Here is a 19,834-nt window from a genome sequence, read left to right on the forward strand (position 1 = left end):
GTGTGTGCTTTGTGTTGCAGAGCACAAAAAATGAAATAACCAAAATAATAAATCAAATTAAAGTCAATTGTTTGCTTAAAAAAACATTAAAAAGGCACATTGATATTTCCTAACATGTCAAACATTTTCACAGTACAAAGTGTAAATACTGTGTATTACAACATGTAAATATTGTATACCACAACGTGTAAATACTGTATACCACAACGTGTAAATACTGTATACCACAAAGTGTAAATACTGTATACCACAAAGTGTAAATACTGTATATCACAAAGTGTAAATACTGTGTATTACAAAGTGTAAATACTGTATACCACAAAGTGTAAATACTGTATACCACAACGTGTAAATACTGTGTATTACAACGTGTAAATACTGTGTATTACAACGTGTAAATACTGTATACCACAAAGTATAAATACTGTATACTACAAAGTATAAATACTGTATACCACAAAGTGTAAATACTGTATATCACAAAGTGTAAATACTGTGTATTACAACGTGTAAATACTGTATACCACAAAGTATAAATACTGTATACTACAAAGTGTAAATACTGTATATCACAAAGTGTAAATACTGTGTATTACAAAGTGTAAATACTGTATATTACAAAGTGTAAATACTGTGTATTAAAAAGTATAGTGTATATCACAAAGTGTAAATACTGTGTATTGGAAAGTATAAATACTGTATATCACAAAGTATAAATACTGTATATGACAAAGTGTCAATACTGTGTATCACAAAGTGTAAATACTGTATATTACAAAGTATAAATACTGTGTATTAGAAAGTATAAATAGTGTATATCACAAAGTATAAATAGTGTATATGACAAAGTATAAATACTGTGTGTCAGCGCGCAGACAGACTGAAATTAGTGACTTCCTGTTCAGATGAAAGTGATTGGTTGCTAAAAAAAAAAGCAGCTTAATCTAAGTAAATATGTCCAACATTTCCTCAGCAGCAAGTGTTGTGCAGCACAAAGGTCAGAGCCCAGACAGAATGAAATAATCCAGTAATAATCAGATTAAAGTGGATTGCTTGCTTAAAAAAAAAGCCATTGTTTTTAATCACATGATGTCATTTGTGCAGATGAGCTGCTTCCAAACGCCAACGTGTGTCCTTCCCGCTGGCGGACGCAGGCCAGGTAACCTCGTTAATCCCCGATTAAAAAGCGGCGTAATTAAAAGCCAGCTTCTGACGAAACAAAGCGCTTCTTTAAAACAAAAAAAATCCCAACGCTGGGATTTGAGGCACAATGACGTTTATGCATTTTGTAGGCGCTAATATCCTTTGTGTGCTCGCTATTCTTACTTTATTCCCTCCTGGTTTACTCACGGAAATAACCCCCCCCCCCACCCCCGCTCCTTCCCTCGCAGCGCCAACTTTGTTTATTTTGACTTATTTATTTGCGGGAATCAAACGTGATGATTTAGCGAGTGGTCGGGATCGGGAAGCGTGGCGGCAACTTATTTGTCCTTAATTGCCACGCGGCGCTTCAAAGGCGCGTGTGTACCTGCGCTTGTTTTTCTGTTTGTATTGGCGCCGCCGCACGCCGCCGCCATTGATGTGGAATAACACAGGAAATAAAAGTTGACATAGTTTCTTCCTTCTTCGCGACACCCCCCCACCCCACCCCCCCCCCCCACCCGGTTCCCGACTCCAAGTGCTCTGTAGTTTTTTTATACACCTGCGCTTTTTTTTTTTCTTTCCTTGAAGTGGCGGCGGCGTTGTCTCATTACGTGTGGCGCGGAGCGGCGTAAGTGTAGTTATTATGCCTGACGCCGGCGCCGCCTCCGAGCCCGAGCGGTTTTATGAGTACAACTCCTCCGAGGCGTCCCTCCTCACATCTCCGGGGTGCGCCTGGGGACGGGAACGCTGCATTCTTAAGAGGAGCGACTCAAAGTGAACAAAGTCTTCCAGGAGTCGGGAAGAAAAGAAACAAACAGCAAACTAACGAGACGGGAGGCAGAGATCACGTCAGGAATATCGGGTTGGAAGGCCAATTTATAACCTATTTCTTCCCGCGGCGCGTGGTGCGCATTATGGCAGGAGCGCGGCGCCGCCACATGAAAGATCTCCGGTTCCCCCGGAAGCTCCCACGCTCTGTGAAATAATGAATAGGAGAATTGTCGCGGAACTTTGCCGTCCTCTCCGCTGTAACTCGATCGGGACTCGACTGGTCTTTCCTGGGAACGCCATGTGGCCCGCTGTCATCTCGCGGACAGGACGGGGGGGGGGGGAAACAAAGAAAAAAACGGGCGACGGGTCTTTCAGCGAGTGGGCGAATATGGCGGCGAGGACAGCTAGCAACAGGTACTCCACAGAGAGGCGGGGCCATGGAAGATGATGGCGCGGAGGGATGAAGCGATAACGAGTTGCTGGGAGGAGTGATAAGTGGTGGAGTAGTAGAAGATGGAGGGATGGGTGATGAAGTGGTAGAACATGGAGGGATAGATGATAAAATGGTAGAACATGGATGATGAAGTGGTAAAAGATGGTGATCAAATAGATGAAAGATAGATGACAAAATAGTAGAAAATGGATAAAAGAATGGTGAAGTGGTAGAAGACGTAGAGTTGGATTATGAAATGGTAGAAGATGGAGAGACAGATGATGAAATGGTAGATGATAGACAGATGGTGAAGTGGTAGAAGAGGAACAGATGAAGGATGACGTGGTAGAAGATGGATACATGGATGATGAAATGGTAGAAGATGGAGAGACGGATGAAGAAGTGGTAGAAGATGGATGATGGAGTGGTAGAAGGTGATAGATGGATGATAATGGGCTAGAAGATGGATAGATGGATGATGATGTGGTAGAAGATGGAGAGGTGGATGAAGAAGTGGTAGAAGATGAATAGATGGATGATGAAGTGGTAGACGATGGATACATGGATGATGAAGTGGTAGAAGATGGAGAGATGGATGCAGAAGTGGTAGAAGATGAACAGATGGATGATGGAGTGGTAGAAGGTGATAGATGGATGATAATGGGGTAGAAGATAGAGAGATGGATGATTTAGTGGTAGAAGATGGATAGATGGTAAAATGGTAGAAGATGGATAGATGGATGATGACGTGGTAAAAGATGGAGAGATGGATGAAGAAGTGGTAGAAGACCAATAGATGGATGATGAAGTGGTAGAAGATGGAGAGATAGATGATAGACAGATGATGAAGTGGTAGAAGATGGAGAGATGGATGAAGAAGTGGTAGAAGATGGATAGATGGTAAAATGGTAGAAGATGGATAGATGTATGATGACGTGGCATAAGACGGAGAGATGGATGAAGAAGTGGTAGAAGGTGAATAGATGGATGATGAAGTGGTAGAAGATGCAGAGATAGATTATAGACAGATGATGAAGTGGTAGAAGATGGATAAATGGATGATGAAGTGGTAGAAGATGGAGAGATGGATGAAGAAGTGGTAGAAGATGAATAGATGGATGATGGAGTGGTAGGAGGTGATAGATGGATGACAATGCGGTAGAAGATGGAGAGATGGACGATTTAGTGGTAGAAGATGGATAGATGGATGATGACGTGGTAGAAGATGGAGAGATGGATGAAGAAGTGGTAGAAGATGAATAGATGGATGATGAAGTGGTAGTAGATGGAGAGATATATGATACAATTGTAGATGATAGACAGATTAGGGGGGTAGAAAATTAATAAATGGATGATGGAGTGGTAGAAGATGGAGAAATGGATGAATAAGTGGTAGAAGATGGAGAGATAGACGGTGAAGTGGTAAAAAAAAGTTGAGGATGAAGTGGTAGAAGATGGAGAGATGGATGATGAGTGGTAGAAGATGAATAGATGGATGATGAAGTGGTAGGAGATGGAGAGATGGATGATGAAGTGGTAGGAGATGAATAGATAAATGATGGATGAAGACGTGGTAGAAGATGAATAGATGAATGATGAAGTGGTAGAATATGGAGAAATGGATGATGAAGTGGTAGAAGATGTAGAGATGGATGATGAAGTGGTAAAATATGGAGAGATGGATGAAGAAGTGGAAGAAGATGGAGAGATGGATGATGAAGTGGTAGAAGATGGAGAGATGGATGAAGAAGTGGTAGAAGATGGAGAGATGGATGAAGAAGTGGAAGAAGATGGAGAGATGGATGATGAAGTGGTAGAAGATGTAGAGATGGATGAAGAAGTGGTAAAAGATGGATAGATGGATGATGAGGTGGTGAGATGGAGAGATGGATGATGAAGTGGTAGAAGATGGAGGGATGGATGAAGAAGTGGAAGAAGATGGAGAGATGGATGATGAAGTGGTAGAATATGAATAGAATAGAAGAATTGTCGTGGAACCTTGCCGTCCTCTCCGCTGTAACTCGATCGGGACTCGACTGGTCTTTCCTGGGAACGCCATGTGGGCCGCTGTCATCTCGCGGACAGGACAGGGGGGTGGGGTTGGGGGGAGGAATGAAAAAAACGGGCGACGGGTCTTTCAGCGAGTGGACAAATATGGCGGCGAGGACAGCTAGCAACAGGTACTCGACAGCAGGAAACGGGATTAATTGGCGCCGGGAACGGCGGGCTGTAACGACGGCGCTTTGTGCTGATGTCAGGCCAGGCGGTGGATCACATCGCACGGCCTCCAGACGGCTTAATCACCCCTCCTCCTCCTCCTCCCTCGCCCCGGCAACCAGGAGGCGGAGGGGTGAGGACGCGAGTGTGGGAACGGAAAGGGTTCGCCTTCCACGCGGACGGCGGTCAAACTCCGAGTAAAGTTGTAATCAGGTTAAGCCGTTTACGAGACCCTTTGCCAGACCACAATTACATTTGCCGCGAGTAAAGCATTTAAAATAGCGGGCCTCGGCCATGTTGGAGGCGCCGTAGACCTTCTCAAGTACGCTTCCATCCTCACAGACACGGTGCGCCTGTTAGACCTACTTTTAGGAAGTTTTAGTCCACATTTAAGGGAGAAATGCACTTTAGTGGAATTTTGCCTATCGGGACAACCCTAGTCTGTTTACAGCAGAGCCAATCTGAGCTCCTCTATAATAAATAAGTATTCAAAAAGTGCCAACAATACTCCATTTACATTTCATGACTTACATTGACCAAGTGTTAGTGTTATTGTTATTATAAGTGCTAACGCAGACCAACTATTTGCTACTGCCTATCGTTCACAATCATTATGAAAGACTCCATGACGGATGTTTTTTTCTATGCATTCTAACTCGTAAATAGTAACTATTAAAGTACAGCGATACTAATTAATCATATTCGGTACTATACCGCCTCTAAAAAGTACTGGTTGTAGTATCATCCAAAACTATTGTAAAGCATCCAAACAACAGAAGAATAAGTGATTATTACATTTTAACAGAAGTGTAGCTAAAACATGTTAAAGAGAAAGTAAGCAGATGTTGACAGTAAATGAACAAATAGATTAATAATACATTTTTACAGCTTGTCCTTTATAATGTTGACAAAATAATAGAATGGGGAATGACAATATGTTACTGCATATGTCAGCAGTCAAATTAGGAGCCTTCGTTTGTTTACTTACAACTAAAAGACAAGTTGTCTAGTATGTTCACTATTTTATGTAAGGACAAAATTGCTTAGTTTTGTGTCAACAATCACCCACCATCTTTTAACTTCAAGTTCAAACACCAAATACTGATCTAACAACAACCACTCTTCAACTCTAAACCAAGATACTCAAAGCGTTCTTTAACTTGGCCAAACACTAAACTACGAGCAAAAAGATGCCAGCTGTGCTTTATGTTCCTGTTAAGACGCTGAATGTTGATCTAAGAGACAACAATCGCCCTTTTGACTCCGAGCTTTGGTACGCCAATTACCCTACAACCTCTGCAAACCTTTAACTCTGCGGCGAGACACGCCAACTGTCCTTTAACTTCATGTTAAGAAAAACTGAGAGCTAGTGGAGGACAATTAGCCTTTAAGTCCACGCCAGCTACCCTTCGAGTCAAAGCTGAGGACACCCACTACCCTTTCACTTTAAGCTAAGACACAACTGCCCTTTAACGTCGACAAACCTCAAACTACAAGCTAAAAGACGACAACTACACCTTTAGGTTCAGGTTCAGAGGCTGAATGTTAACAACTGTTGTTGAACTCCTAGCTAACGTACGCCAATTGTGCTTTGACCCCAAGTCAAGACGACTAATACCAAGTTACTTGACTCAGAGATAAGATACTGTACACAAACGTCTACAAACCTGTAAGTTAAAGCTAAGGGACAGTCGCTACTTTTTAAGTTCTGCCCAAAAAACAAACTTCACCTTAAGTTACATTGTATTTATAGACAGTAACTAGCCTTTGACTGCGATGACTACTGGCCACAAGACACCTTTAACTTTAAGTTTAGATGCTGAATGTTGACAACTAGACTTTAACTCTCGGCTAACATACGCTAATTATAATGCTTTGGTATTAAGTCAAGGCACCAAATGCTAAGTTATGACCTTTTAGCTCAGAGCTAAGACACATACCGTAAACTGCACTTGAACGTCAACAAACTTGGTATGCAAAACTAACATTTCTTTGTTTTCGTGATTTGCCTAAGTCCCGGAAATGTGAAATCCCAACATTGAGGCCTGGCGGAGATACTATAAAACAATCTTGCCTTCCTTCATTCTTCAAACAAGTCGTTTGGAATTTTCCCCAATTGTGACATCAGTTGATATCTCCATTTTGGTAGAAAATGTACCCAAATGTTTTGTGCAAGTTAGCCATTGTAGTCCGACGCTGTAGTCAATAAGCCCTTTCTTTAACTCTATATCTTCTTATTGTGGGGCAGACTGGTTTGTACACCAGCCGCGACAAAACTTCAAGAGTAGTGCTGTCTGCTGGGCTGCCTGCTCGGACTTTTAGCTCAGTGGTCAGCACACAGCCCCTTGTGAAATGCCGAATTAGCCGGGTTACACATGCCTTTTCAGCCTCCGCTGTTGCATTTTCTGAAAAAGAAATAGTGTGTAGTTCGAACTTATATATGTTAGTAAACTAAAGTAGGCTAAAAACTGCAACACAGATAACAGGGAGAAGACGCAGTCGAAGTGCAGTCACGTAAAAGAGACGGCACATCCTAAAGAGTCAGAAAGCATCTTGAGGACGGTCTGTAAAACGTAATCCATGAAACATTTTCACCAAAGAACCACCATCACATGTTATGGAGACCACAAGGAAGTGTTTTGAATGTAGGACAAAAATCATTATATGACCCCTTTAAGTCAGAGCTAAGAGACTATAGCTACCTTTCTCTACAACACTTCAACTACGACTTATAAGACGACAATTAAACCTTTAACTTGGAGTTTAGACGCTGAATGTTAACAGCCTTTAATTCCAAACTAACATCCGCCAATTGTGCTTTGACTCCAGGTCAAGGCTCCAAATACCAAGTTACTACCCCTTTAACTCAGGGATAAGATACACAAATGTCTAAAAACCTTTAAGTCAGAGCTAAGAGAATCTAGCTACCTATGTCTACACCCCTTTAACTATGACCTATAAGAAGAAAATTAAACCTTTAACTTGGAGTTTAGCGCCGAATGTTAACTGCCTTTAATTTCAAACTAACATCCGCCAATTGTGCTTTGACTCTAGGTCAAGGCTCCAAATACCAAGTTACTACCCCTTTAACTCAGGGATAAAATACACAAATGTCTAAAAACCTTTAAGTCAGAGCTAAGAGAATCTAGCTACCTACGTCTACACCCCTTTAACTATGACCTATAAGACGAAAATTAAACCTTTAACTTGGAGTTTAGACGCTGAATGTTAACAGCCTTTAATTCCAAACTAACATCCGCCAATTGTGCTTTGACTCCGAGTCAAGGCTCCAAATACCCAGTTACTACCCCTTTAACTCAGGGATAAGATACACAAATGTCTACGAACCTTTAAGTCAGAGCTAAGAGAATCTAGTTACCTATGTCTACACCCCTTTAACTATTTTAACTTTTTTAACTGCTTTTTATCTAACAAAATTGTTCTTAGGGTAATTTTGTATTTGCTTTTTTAATGTGTATTTTACTTCTGTTTTAAATTTTATTTTTTAGTCTGTCCTTTGCCTTTATTTCTTTGTGGTGTACAGCCCTTTGTTTTTCAACTGTGGTTGTTTTTAAAGGGCTTTATAAATAAAGTTGGTATGGTATGGTATGGTATGACCTATAAGACGACAATTAAACCTTTAACTTGGAGTTTAGACGCCGAATGTTAACAGCCTTTAATTTCAAACTAACATCCGCCAATTGTGCTTTGACTCCAAGTCAAGGCTCCAAATACCAAGTTACTACCCATTCAACTCAGGGATAAGATACACAAATGTCTACGAACCTTTAAGTCAGAGCTCAGAGAATCTAGCTACTTATGTCTACACCCCTTTAACTATGACCTATAAGACCACAATTAAACCTTTAACTTGGAGTTTAGACGCCAAATGTTAACGGCCTTTAATTTCAAACTAACATCCACCAATTGTGCTTTGACTCCAAGTCAAGGCTCCAAATACCAAGTTACTACCCCTTTAACTCAGGGATAAGATACACAAATGTATACAAACTTTTAAGTCAGAGCTAAGAGAATTTAGCTACCTATGTCTACACCAGTGGTTCTTAACCTTGTTGGAGGTACCGAACCCCACCAGTTTCATATGCGCATTCACCGAATGCGGTGAATGCGCATTTTGTGAAAACTAAAATGTTTTTGTTTTTTTAAATTCAAGACAAAGTTATATGTTTTTGGTAACACTTTAGTATGAGGAACATATTCTAAGTAACAAAGACTTAATTTAGAGTTTTTTGGACACTAGGGGAACATATTCTAAGTAACAAAGACTTAATTTAGAGTTATTTGGTTAGGGTTAGAGGGTTAGGGCCAGGGTTAGAGGGTTAGGGTTATAATAAGGCCATGCCGAATAAGGCATTAATAAGTACTTAATAATGACTAGTTAAGAGCCAATATGTTACTAATTTGCATGTTAATAAGCAACTAATTAATGGTGAATATGTTCCCCATACTAAAGTGTTACCATGTTTTATTACTGGTGCACAAAATGAACCGTGCATGAACATCACCTTGTTCAAAGAACAAAACCAACACAGTGCATAAACTCACAACAATTTACACACCTGCAAATCAGTCTGACTTCTGCTGTTGCCGTATCCGTAATACGCCGATAGGGAGAAGTTTTTATTTACACGCCGAGTCGGGTGTGTCTTGACCTCCGCCGAACCCCTGAGACCGACTCACCGAACCCCTAAGATTCGATCGAACCCAGGTTAAGAACCACTGGTCTACACCCCTTTAACTATGACCTATAAGACCACAATTAAACCTTTAACTCTGAGTTTAGACGCCAAATGTTAACAGCCTTTAATTCCAAACTAACATCCACCAATTGTGCTTTGACTCCAAGTCAAGGCTCCAAATACCAAGTTACTACCCTTTTAACTCAGGGATAAGATGCACAAATGTCTAAAAACCTTTAAGTCAGAGCTAAGAGACAGTTGCTACCTATGTCTACAATCCTTTAGCTATGACCTATAAGACGACAATTAAACCTTTAACTTGGATTTTAGACGCCGAATGTTAACGGCCTTTAATTTCAAACTAACATCCGCCAATTGTGCTTTGACTCCAAGTCAAGGCTCCAAATACAAAGTTACTACCCCTTGAACTCAGGGATAAGATACACAAATGTCTACAAACCTTTAAGTCAGAGCTAAGAGACAGTTGCTACCCTTTAAGTCTACGCCAAAAAACTAAAACTTAATTTGAGAAAAAGCTGAAATGTTCTAACTAAGAGTACTTAGTCACCCACAGAACATATCTGTCACAATATCCGTTTTTAGCATTTTTTTAAATAAAAAGAATATGGCCCCCGCATACTCTGACTTTTCAGTATGCGGCTCCTGTCGGTAGAGGTTTGGATACCCCGGAACTCAAGTATCAAAAATATCGATATTTTGATTGGATGATGGATATTAGAGCATAAAGATCTAGTATCGGCGGTATTGATATTCCAGTATCGATCAGCACATAACTACTAACGTACGCTAATTATGCTTTGACTCCAAGCCAAGACGACAAATATCAAGTTAGCACCCTTTCAACTCAGAGATAAGGCGCTTAAACGTCGACAAACCTTAAAGTCAGAGCTAAGAGACAGCCGCTACTCTTTAACTGTACGCTAAGAAAACATCAACTTCACTTTAACTTCAAGTCAGAGAAGAAGAATAGTGAACTTGTAGACGACAACTACCCTTTGACTGCGACGACTGCGAGCTAAGAGACGCCTGCTCTTTGTGAGCGTGTCATCAGAAGACAACTGAGGACTGACTGAAGCCTCGCTACATGGAGGTTGACGGCGTGCCGGAGCACAAAGGGAACAAAGGTTGGCGTAACAAAGGCTCTGGGGTGTATAATCATACACGAGTACACGTACGTGTAGCGTTAGAACTGAAGAGAAGAAGAAGAAAGAAAGACTGACAGGAAATGGAGACGCTCAACTCGTCAGTGGGAAAACGTAAATGACCGTGACGAGTAGTCTTCTCTGCAACCCGCCCAAAAAACTTTGAGATGTACTTTTAAGAACAATTAGGAGCATGCAGGTGAGAACTCTGTGATGCTAATTAGTAAACACGGAGGTATCCCCCCACCCGCCCACCCCCCGTGTGTTTGCCAGAGACAGCCAGCTCATTGACGGTAATTAACCACCTGATGACGACGATGTTATTGGCAATTACCAGCTTTTGCTTTATCACAACTTTTAGGTGTGATTAAATGTGTGCAGGTGTGTGCGTTTAAGGTGCAAAGACAAACGAGGCGTGCTGCCAGATTGGAGTCAAGCAGAGCACACATTTTGACTGATCGTGCAGGCAGAGATTGATGGGTTTAGTCTGGGTGGGGGGCGCTCCCTCTCCTCACGTTCCAACGCGGTTTGCAACCAGTACCAGCATTTGAAGTAGGTCTGTTCGACTGATCACGCAATTTATTTTGACCGCACATTACCTCAACCGCGGATGGTTAGCTGATATAATCAAGATTAATCAAAATTCCAAAGTTTTTGACCACCCCAAACCTAACTTTGAGGTGTCAAGGAAGGTCCCAGAATGCCCCCCTATGGACTTCGGTGTCCCGCCCTGGAACTCCTTAACCACATGTCGGACTTTTTTATGCATCGGGACTTTGAGGTGTAGCTCTGTTTTTGGGTACTTTAGAACCTTGGGACTATTGGATGTCTTCCGAAAGATGGTCCTTTTTGGGGTCATTCGGATGCGTTAGTCATGAGCTATCTTGGATACAAGTAGATAGGCCCGGATTGGAGCTAGTTCTGGTGAAAAGTTGTCTTAAGCTTACTGGTACTCATAAATCGACTGTTGAGTAAATAATTCATACCTGACTGATTGGGGATCAAATCCTACAGGAGATGACGACAATAAATTCATCCAAAGACTGTCACCTTCTATGGTCAGACACTGAGAAAGACTACTTCCTCTGTTGTTTTTGGGCGCTTTTACTACGGGGCTTGGAATTTCAGGGCCCCTTTTTCAGAGGCCTATCTACATGTATTTCAATATGGAATGCACTCCCAACAGACGTAAAAGAAAGGGCATCTCTATCCTCCTTCAAAACCGCACTAAAAGAACACCTACAGGCAACTTCAACCCTTGACTAACACCCTCCCCCTTCCACATCCCACCTCCCCGGATAGTAAATAACCAAATGTAAATAATCAAATGTATTTCTAATGTATATACTTGTTCTTATGCTATCTGAACTCACTATGTTCTCTGCTCGCTGTACATATCCTACCAAGTCAGACCTACACTGTAGGTCTGACATCATCAGAGAAATGCCCATTTCTCTGATGATGCAATTGTTGATGACTGAAGTGCTGTTATCAACCAAACCCGGATTGTAAAAAATGTAACAATGTATATACTCTGATGATTAACTTGTGTTATGACTGTATTATGATGATAGTATATATTTGGGCCATGAATTGATTTACGTGGACCCCAACTTAAACAAGTTGAAAAACTTATTCGGGTGTTACCATTTAGTGGTCAATTGTACAGAATAGGTACTGTACTGTGCAATCTACTAATACAAGTTTCAATCAATCAATCAATCAATCCAAGAAAGTCAGAGGTTTCAGGCTACCCCAGAAACAGACTTAACCCCTGAAGATCCTAGGGTTTCTTCAAATAGGGCCATCTTACTTTTAAAAGCCCCAACAAGGACTAAACCCTTAAGGTCCTGGGCTTCACCAAAAAGGTCCGAACTGTGCCCAGAAGAGTGAGGGGTGCATACATTTTGGACCTCTTCGGACAAATTTAAGTGCAATTGGGAACTATTGGTACTTTTCCAGACCATGTTAGGGTTCGTCCCAAATGGACTGAAGTAAAAGACTGAGTGATGACACGGCGTATATCGGTGTTGAAGGTTCTGGCCTACCTCCAGCGCTCTGGACCGCGTCTCGTTGTCTTCCTCAGCAGATGGAGCGCGGCTTTTTGCTTTATGGCCGCCGTTCAAAGTCGCTTGGCCGCCGCGGCCTTGTCGCCTCTGAAATTACTGCTGTGTTTTAGACAACTACCTCCACTTTTCCTGCCAGAGCCAAAACTCCGGAGTTGTCTTTATTAGCAGACACGCGCATTACTGTTATGTTCGGTAGGAGGCACTTTGTGTTTGGCTCTTCCTGACACAGTCTACCCTTAATGGTGTACAATTTAGGATTCGAACAACAATTTTTAAGAAAAAATGTCAGTAAAATTTCATATGGAGCGCCCTGTGAACCGTTAATGGACATTTTACATGTGCTAATTCACGGGGCCCTTGGCACAGTGCGGGTTAGTGACAGTGCTTTGAATGCTGCATTAACGCACTTGTGCACTAAAACAAATAAGTGTACTTACACAAGTAAGCAAGCTTCTCTTGAAAAATCGTCACACAAGAACTTTGAGGTTTCTTTAGGTCACGTGTTTCGCGTCATGTTTGACAGCCCCGTATCGATGGCGCGGAGCACGTCATGCCGCTGCCTGGCGAGACGGCGGCGTGTCTGAGACCGCGGGGCCCGCCCTCGTTGATGGCTTTTATTGATCAATGGAATTCCCTGCACTTAGGTCGCCGCAGTTTAGTTCAGCATACCTACAAAGATACGTCAACCCCCGAGCATGAGGTGTGCGCCCTCCACCCTTAATAAGCTCAGAATCTGACGTGATGATTTAAAGGGGAACTGCCCTTTTTTTGGGGAATTTCGCCTATCGTTCACGATGATATTTCTTTTTTTTTGGTATTATTTTAAAGATGATAAAAAAAACGCTTGGAAGACGCGGCTAATGGGAGTCAACGTTGTAGCCGTTAAAAGTAGAGATGTCCGATAATGGCTTTTTTACCGATATCCGATATTCCGATATTGTCCAACTATTAATTACCGGTTCCGATATCAACCGATACTGATATATACAGTCGTGGAATTAACACATTATGCCTAATTTTGTTGTGATGCCCCGCTGGATGCATTAAACAATGTAACAAGGTTTTCCAAAATAAATCAACTCAAGTTATGGAAAAAAATGCCAACATGGCACTGCCATATTTATTATTGAAGTCACAAAGTGCTTTTTTTTTAAACATGCCTCAAAACAATAACAGTGCAATACTTTTTCATAACATGGTCCCTACTGCCTAGTTTCTCTAATTATATTGTTATTTTACTGTTATTTTACAGTTATATTTTTTATATTGTAGCGTCCCGGAAGAGTTAGTACTGCAAGGGATTCTGGGTATTTGTTCTGTGTGTTTATGTTGTGTTACAGTGCGGATGTTCTCCCGAAATGTGTTTGTCATTCTTGTTTGGTGTGGGTTCACAGTGTGGCGCATATTTTTAACAGTGTTAAAGTTGTTTGTACGGTTACCCTCAGTGTGACCTGTATGGCTGTTGAACAAGTATGCCTTGCATTAATTCGTGATGAGAACAGCCGGTAGATATTATGTGACTCGGACGGCATGCACGCAAAGGAAATGCCTTTAAGGTTTACTGGCACTCTGTACTTCTCCCTACGTCCGTGTACACAGCGGCGTTTTAAAACGTCATACATTTTACTTTTAGAAACCGATACCGATAATTAAGAAACCGATACCGATAATTTCCGATATTACATTTTAAAGCATTTATCGGCCGATAATATCGGCAGCCCGATATTATCGGACATCCCTACTTCAAAGCCCTGTAAGACAACTTCAAAACCCTCCATCAACGTTTCAAATACACACTGAAAGTATATAAATAATGTAGTAACAGACACCTTCATAACTATATGTAATATGTACAATATTTACCGTATTTTCATCATTTTAATCTGACTTCTTCCACGCATTGATTTCCGTTTCCATAGCAGCGCACGTCTGACATGTTTGTTCGTACTTCCGGATACAAAACGCTTGTGTGCTAATTAGAGATGTCCGATAATATCGGCAGGCCGATATTATCGGCCGATAAATGCTTTAAAATGTAATATCGGAAATTATTGGTAACGTTTTTATTATCGGTATCGTTTTTTTGGGTTTTTTTTATTAAATCAACACAAAAAACACAAGATACACTTAGAATTAGTGCACCAACACAGAAAACCTCCCTCCCCCATTTACACTCATTCACACGAAAGGGTTGTTTCTTTCTGTTATTAATATTCTGGTTCCTACATTATATATCAATGTATATCAATACAGTCTGCAAGGGATACAGTCCGTAAGCACACATGATTGTGCGTGCTGCTGGTCCACTAATAGTACTAACCTTCAACAGTTAATTTTACTCATTTTCATTATTTACTAGTTTCTATGTAACTGTTTTTATATTGTTTTACTTTCTTTTTTATTCAAGAAAATGTTTTTAATTTATTTATCTTATTTTATTTTATTTTTTTAAAAGGACCTTATCTTCACCATACCTGGTTGTCCAAATTAGGCATAATAATGTGTTAATTCCATGACTGGAATCGGTATTCGTTAATCTGTATCGGGTTATATCGGTAATTAAAGAGTTGGGCCATTATCGGACATCCCTAGTTCTAATCATGGCAGACTTTGTAAAAAAAACACAAAAACAACGAAGACGACTATTTTTGGACACATGATGATTCACAACCTTATCATTTTCAACCGGAATGAACGGAGGATGAACTGCTGCTTCTCGAAGCGAGCACGAAGAAGAGGGTGAAACGTTGGAGCAGACGGAAGCCGATAATAGAGTGAGGTGAAAGTGACTCGAAGTTGCAAATGTGGAATTTGGAGACAAGCTGTTTCGACATAAATGGACTGCTTACCCAAAATAAACTGGAAAAAACGTCCCCGGTCAGTTGGACCAAAGAGACAACCGTCCATTGAGTGAGTCACTTAAATATTGATTGTGATACATTAAGCACGTCATGCGTTTTATTACAACTATAGTACATACACTATCTGGCTAGCTGTGTACAAACAATCAATCAATCAATCAATCAATGTTTATTTATATAGCCCTAAATCACAAGTACAAAACATGAAATGTGGGCAAATACTTTACAGATATTGAAATATGATTGTTCATGTTTTTCAGTCAGTACAGAATGGCGTTTTATCACATTGTTGTGCATTACAAACTCAAACGCGTTTTGTGTTGTCGTAGAAGCTAGCTTATCTCTGCCGCAACGAGCGTTTACGGTTAATTGCGTGGCGATGTGTTACTACGCTAGAAAAATAGTTCCGCAGTGTTTGCTCTTACAATAACAATGTCGCTACAGCTTGGTTATTATACTGATTACAGAACATAAATTAATGTATCGTTGGCCGTTTTTTAATGCATTTTTAAGCTATTTAGAGGTAGAAGTGATTGCTCCCATTAGCTGCATTGCTAGCTACCGAGAACAGGACGATTTTTGACATGTTAGAAAGCGAAAAAAACAAAAACCTTTTGTCTTCTTTTATCTCATACTGATCATGAACGATTGGCAAAATTCCCTCCAACAATGCAGTTCCCCTTTAAGGCCAGTGTGCATTAAAAACACCACTGCACGTAGGGGTGGGTACCGAATCCGCTACTTTTTTGGCACCGACAAAACCCGCCGGTCCGATTGCGCACCGAGTCACATAAAATGCAACCGTGACATGTTTCGGTTCATGGGTTGCGCATGACGTCGCACAGTCTTTGCACTTCGGCACTTGGCCATCACTCCAGCAACCCTGAGAGCAGACTCGGCCAGACTAAAACACCTGGTTCTCCAAGTACCACCATAATGACCAACATTAAAATACAGTAGCGTAGTAGGCCTAAATATTCATTAAAAACAAGGCAGAAGTTTTATTTAACTAGATTGTTTACTTCATGAAACAGTTTGAACAGTAACTCTGTGTTTGAATTTAGAAAAAACCCCACTGTATTTTAGTCAAGTGATTTATTTTGGCGTACCACAGTTTGAGAATCCCTACTGTAGGTAATGTTGCAATTTCTTAATACAAACAAAGAAATTGACTCAAAAAAACGCTACATAAGTAAAGTCAGGCTCCACTTTTCCTTAAGTTCGCTAGCTTAATTGTAATATACATTGGCTTTGCTGTTGACATTCTGCTGATTAGCACTAGCGATTTAACATGGCAATTTTAACACCTTCAAATTTGTAAATGGAAACTACAACTAATATGCATGTTACAATTAAAAGCTGGTGCGTAATAAGTACAATACATTTTAGAGTATTAACACTTTGTAGTGCGCAACAGACAGCAAAGACTGAACAGACCAACACACCATAAACTATATACTACTGCCATCTAACCTAATGTCATACTTGCAAATGAGACTCAGAAATGTGTTAAAAAAAAACAAGATATAACAAATACACTCATTTTTAGGTGTTAGCAATAAAAAAAAGACATTTTGTTATCAAAAACAATTAATATTTGTTAACACTAGGTGTGTAACGGTACACAAATATTTCGGTTCGGTGCGTACCTCGGTTTAGGGGACACGGTTCGGTTCATTTTCAGTACAGTAAGAAAACAACAAAATATACATTTTTGGGTTATTTATTTACCAAATTTGCAAAATCTTCCACCAAAAATATTTTTCTTTGTGGAATGTTTGATGTGAAGTAATGGGAACCTTGGATAGGTCAATCATTCATAATAACGTTGATTTTGATTCAATATTATGTTTTGAGCAATGACAGTTTGAAAGAAACAAAAAACAGCTTTGTTTTATTAGTCAACATTGCAACTTTTTCTAAATTACATTTCAGACTTTAAGCATTTTTATTTCACTTTTGTTATGTTTTTGTTTATTTTAATAGTATTTTTAGAATGTGCCGTGGGCCTTTAAAACATTAGCTGTGGGCTGCAAATGGCCTCCGGGGCACACTTTTGACACCCCTGCTATAGATAATAACAAATTAAATCTGATAAATCCATCTATAAAAAGCAGAGCCTGGCGACACATGCGCGTTTATCATAACTCTCTCTCTCTCTCTGTCTCTGCCCCTCCCTCACCAATGCTGCTGCGCGCACAATTTGTTTTGTTTTTAACCCCTTCTTAACCCTGAACGTACATTGAAAATACACGCAACCCTAACTCAAAATGCTGGACATTTGAGGTATTTAAGAAACTCCGCCCTGACAGCTCCGCAAAAGAGGACATGTCCGGTGATAAGAGGACGTATGGTCAGTCTATCGTAGCCCGTTAGCTGCTAGCATGCCGTGTGTTGTGCCTCGGTGTGCATTGTTTACACAACGTGCGTTACACTACTTAATATGTCCATGTGGAAACTCGATCGGTACACCTCCGAACCGAACCGGAACCCCCGTACCGAAACGGTTCAATACAATTACCGTTACACCCCTAGTTAACACACACTTCACGTACTAGGAATGTACTGAACATTAGCATATTTCCCTCGGTCGGTTGGTTACCGAGCGTTACGCACGTCTTCGCTCGCCGACGACAAAAAACTCAAACAGCAACGGCAGAAGACGAACACAAAGTTGGAAGCAAGTTGTCCAAATTGAATATTCAGGAGGCAACAGTCACATATGGTATTGTCCCATCAGGACGTCAGAAGAACCTTGAATAATAAAACGCGACAAAGGTCTTTGTTGTGCAGGCTTATCTCCAAAGGTCAAACATTCCTCGCCGCAGTGGGAAGCGCCCACACGTCGTCGTCACGTCACAAAGGAATCGCTTGATTAGCCGGAATATATGTGTAGTCTGCATGGAGACGGCAGGAATGTGAAAATGTTTACATTATGGTGAAAAGGAGTCCTTGTTGACAGGCAATGTGTTGTCGAAGGGAAAGGGCACATGGTGCATAATTGGTGTGATACAAATATAATGACACCATTAGCAGTATTGTAGTACTATAGTCTGCTTAATGCTGACTAGGTCTTTTATGAGATAACCAAACGTGTGGTTGAACTTTGATATCAAGGAAGTCTGTTAAGGGAGGAAGTCAGATGGTTCAATCGACTTTTAAAGATTGCAATATCAACAAACACAGTACGCGGTTTACATATGTGCTAACATTCAATTAGTTAGTAAGTCCGTTTGCAACATAACCCAAACATTAAAGGGCGGATTCCTTGTGCTCCTCTACTACGGTCTGCACCGGACCGAACAGCAGGACAGGTGTAACAACTACATTATTACCTGTCACTTTTTATAACTCCTTGTGCAGATCTGAATGCTTATTATTTAAATTCTTACCTAAGTTTGTAGAAAAAGTGGAAATACTAATCGCCATATTTGGCGAGGCGTGTTTTAAAGCAGCCCTTGTGAGAGTAGTGTAAAGACAGCAATATCAACAAATACAGTACGCAGTTTACATATGTGCTAACATTCAATTAGTTAGTAAGTCCGTTTGCAACACAACCCAAACATTAAAGGGGGGATTTAAATTCAACTTTTAGGAAATGTCAAAAAGTAGGAACAAGTTATTATACTTAAAAGCGGTGATCCGGATCATTTCTACGTTACGGGTAGGGTTGTCCCAATACCAATAATTTAGTACCGGTACCAACATGTATATCGATACTTTTCCAAATAAAGGGAACTAAGAAAAATGTCAATATTGGCTTTATTTTAACAGAATATATTACACTACATTACACACTCATAGTCAAAGAACAATTTTACAAGGTTAAAATATAAATTAAAAGGCATTGACCCAGAAGGGAACATCTTCCCTGTGCTCCTCTACTACGGTCTGCACCGGACCGAACAGCAGGACAGGTGTAACAACTACATTTTTACCTGTAACTCTTTATAACTCGTTGTGCAGATCTGAATGCTTATTATTTAAATGTTTACCTAAGTTTGAAGCAAAAGTGGTAATACTAATCGCCATATTTGGTGAGGCGTGTTTTAAAGCAGCCGTTGTGAGAGTAGCGTAAAGACTGCAATATCAACAAATACAGTACGCAGTTTACATATGTGCTAACATTCAATTAGTTAGTAAGTCCGTTTGCAACACAACCCAAACATTAAAGGGGGGATTTAAATTCAACTTTTAGGAAATGTCAAAAAGTAGGAACAAGTTATTATACTTAAAAGCGGTGATCCGGATCATTTCTGCGTTACGGGTAGGGTTGTCCCAATACCAATAATTTAGTACCGGTACCAACATGTATATTGATACTTTTCCAAATAAAGGGAACTAAGAAAAATGTCAATATTGGCTTTATTTTAACAGAATATATTACACTGCATTACACACTCACAGTCAAAGAACAATTTTACAAGGTTAAAATATAAATTAAAAGGCATTGACCCAGAAGGGAACATCTTCCCTG

The 19,834-nt window shown here is 40.4% G+C and overlaps 1 protein-coding gene and 1 long non-coding RNA gene across 2 annotated transcripts in view; one reads left to right on the forward strand and one right to left on the reverse strand.

Annotated features, from left to right (window-relative positions):
- The window catches only part of LOC133665519 (uncharacterized), a 134,726-nt gene extending 123,055 nt beyond the window's left edge, over window positions 1-11,671 (forward strand). The window contains exons 5-6 of the long non-coding RNA XR_009828765.1: window positions 1,105-1,159; window positions 11,442-11,671. This is a non-coding gene — a long non-coding RNA (uncharacterized LOC133665519). The remainder of the gene's footprint in view (window positions 1-1,104; window positions 1,160-11,441) is intronic.
- znf536 (zinc finger protein 536) overlaps window positions 1-19,834 on the reverse strand; it is a 295,445-nt gene that overhangs the window by 104,412 nt on the left and 171,199 nt on the right. The gene's annotated exons all lie outside the window — the stretch shown is intronic.

The sequence above is a fragment of the Entelurus aequoreus genome, linkage group LG02 (assembly GCF_033978785.1).
Source record: "Entelurus aequoreus isolate RoL-2023_Sb linkage group LG02, RoL_Eaeq_v1.1, whole genome shotgun sequence".
In the NCBI taxonomy this organism is placed as follows: Eukaryota; Metazoa; Chordata; class Actinopteri; order Syngnathiformes; family Syngnathidae; genus Entelurus; species Entelurus aequoreus.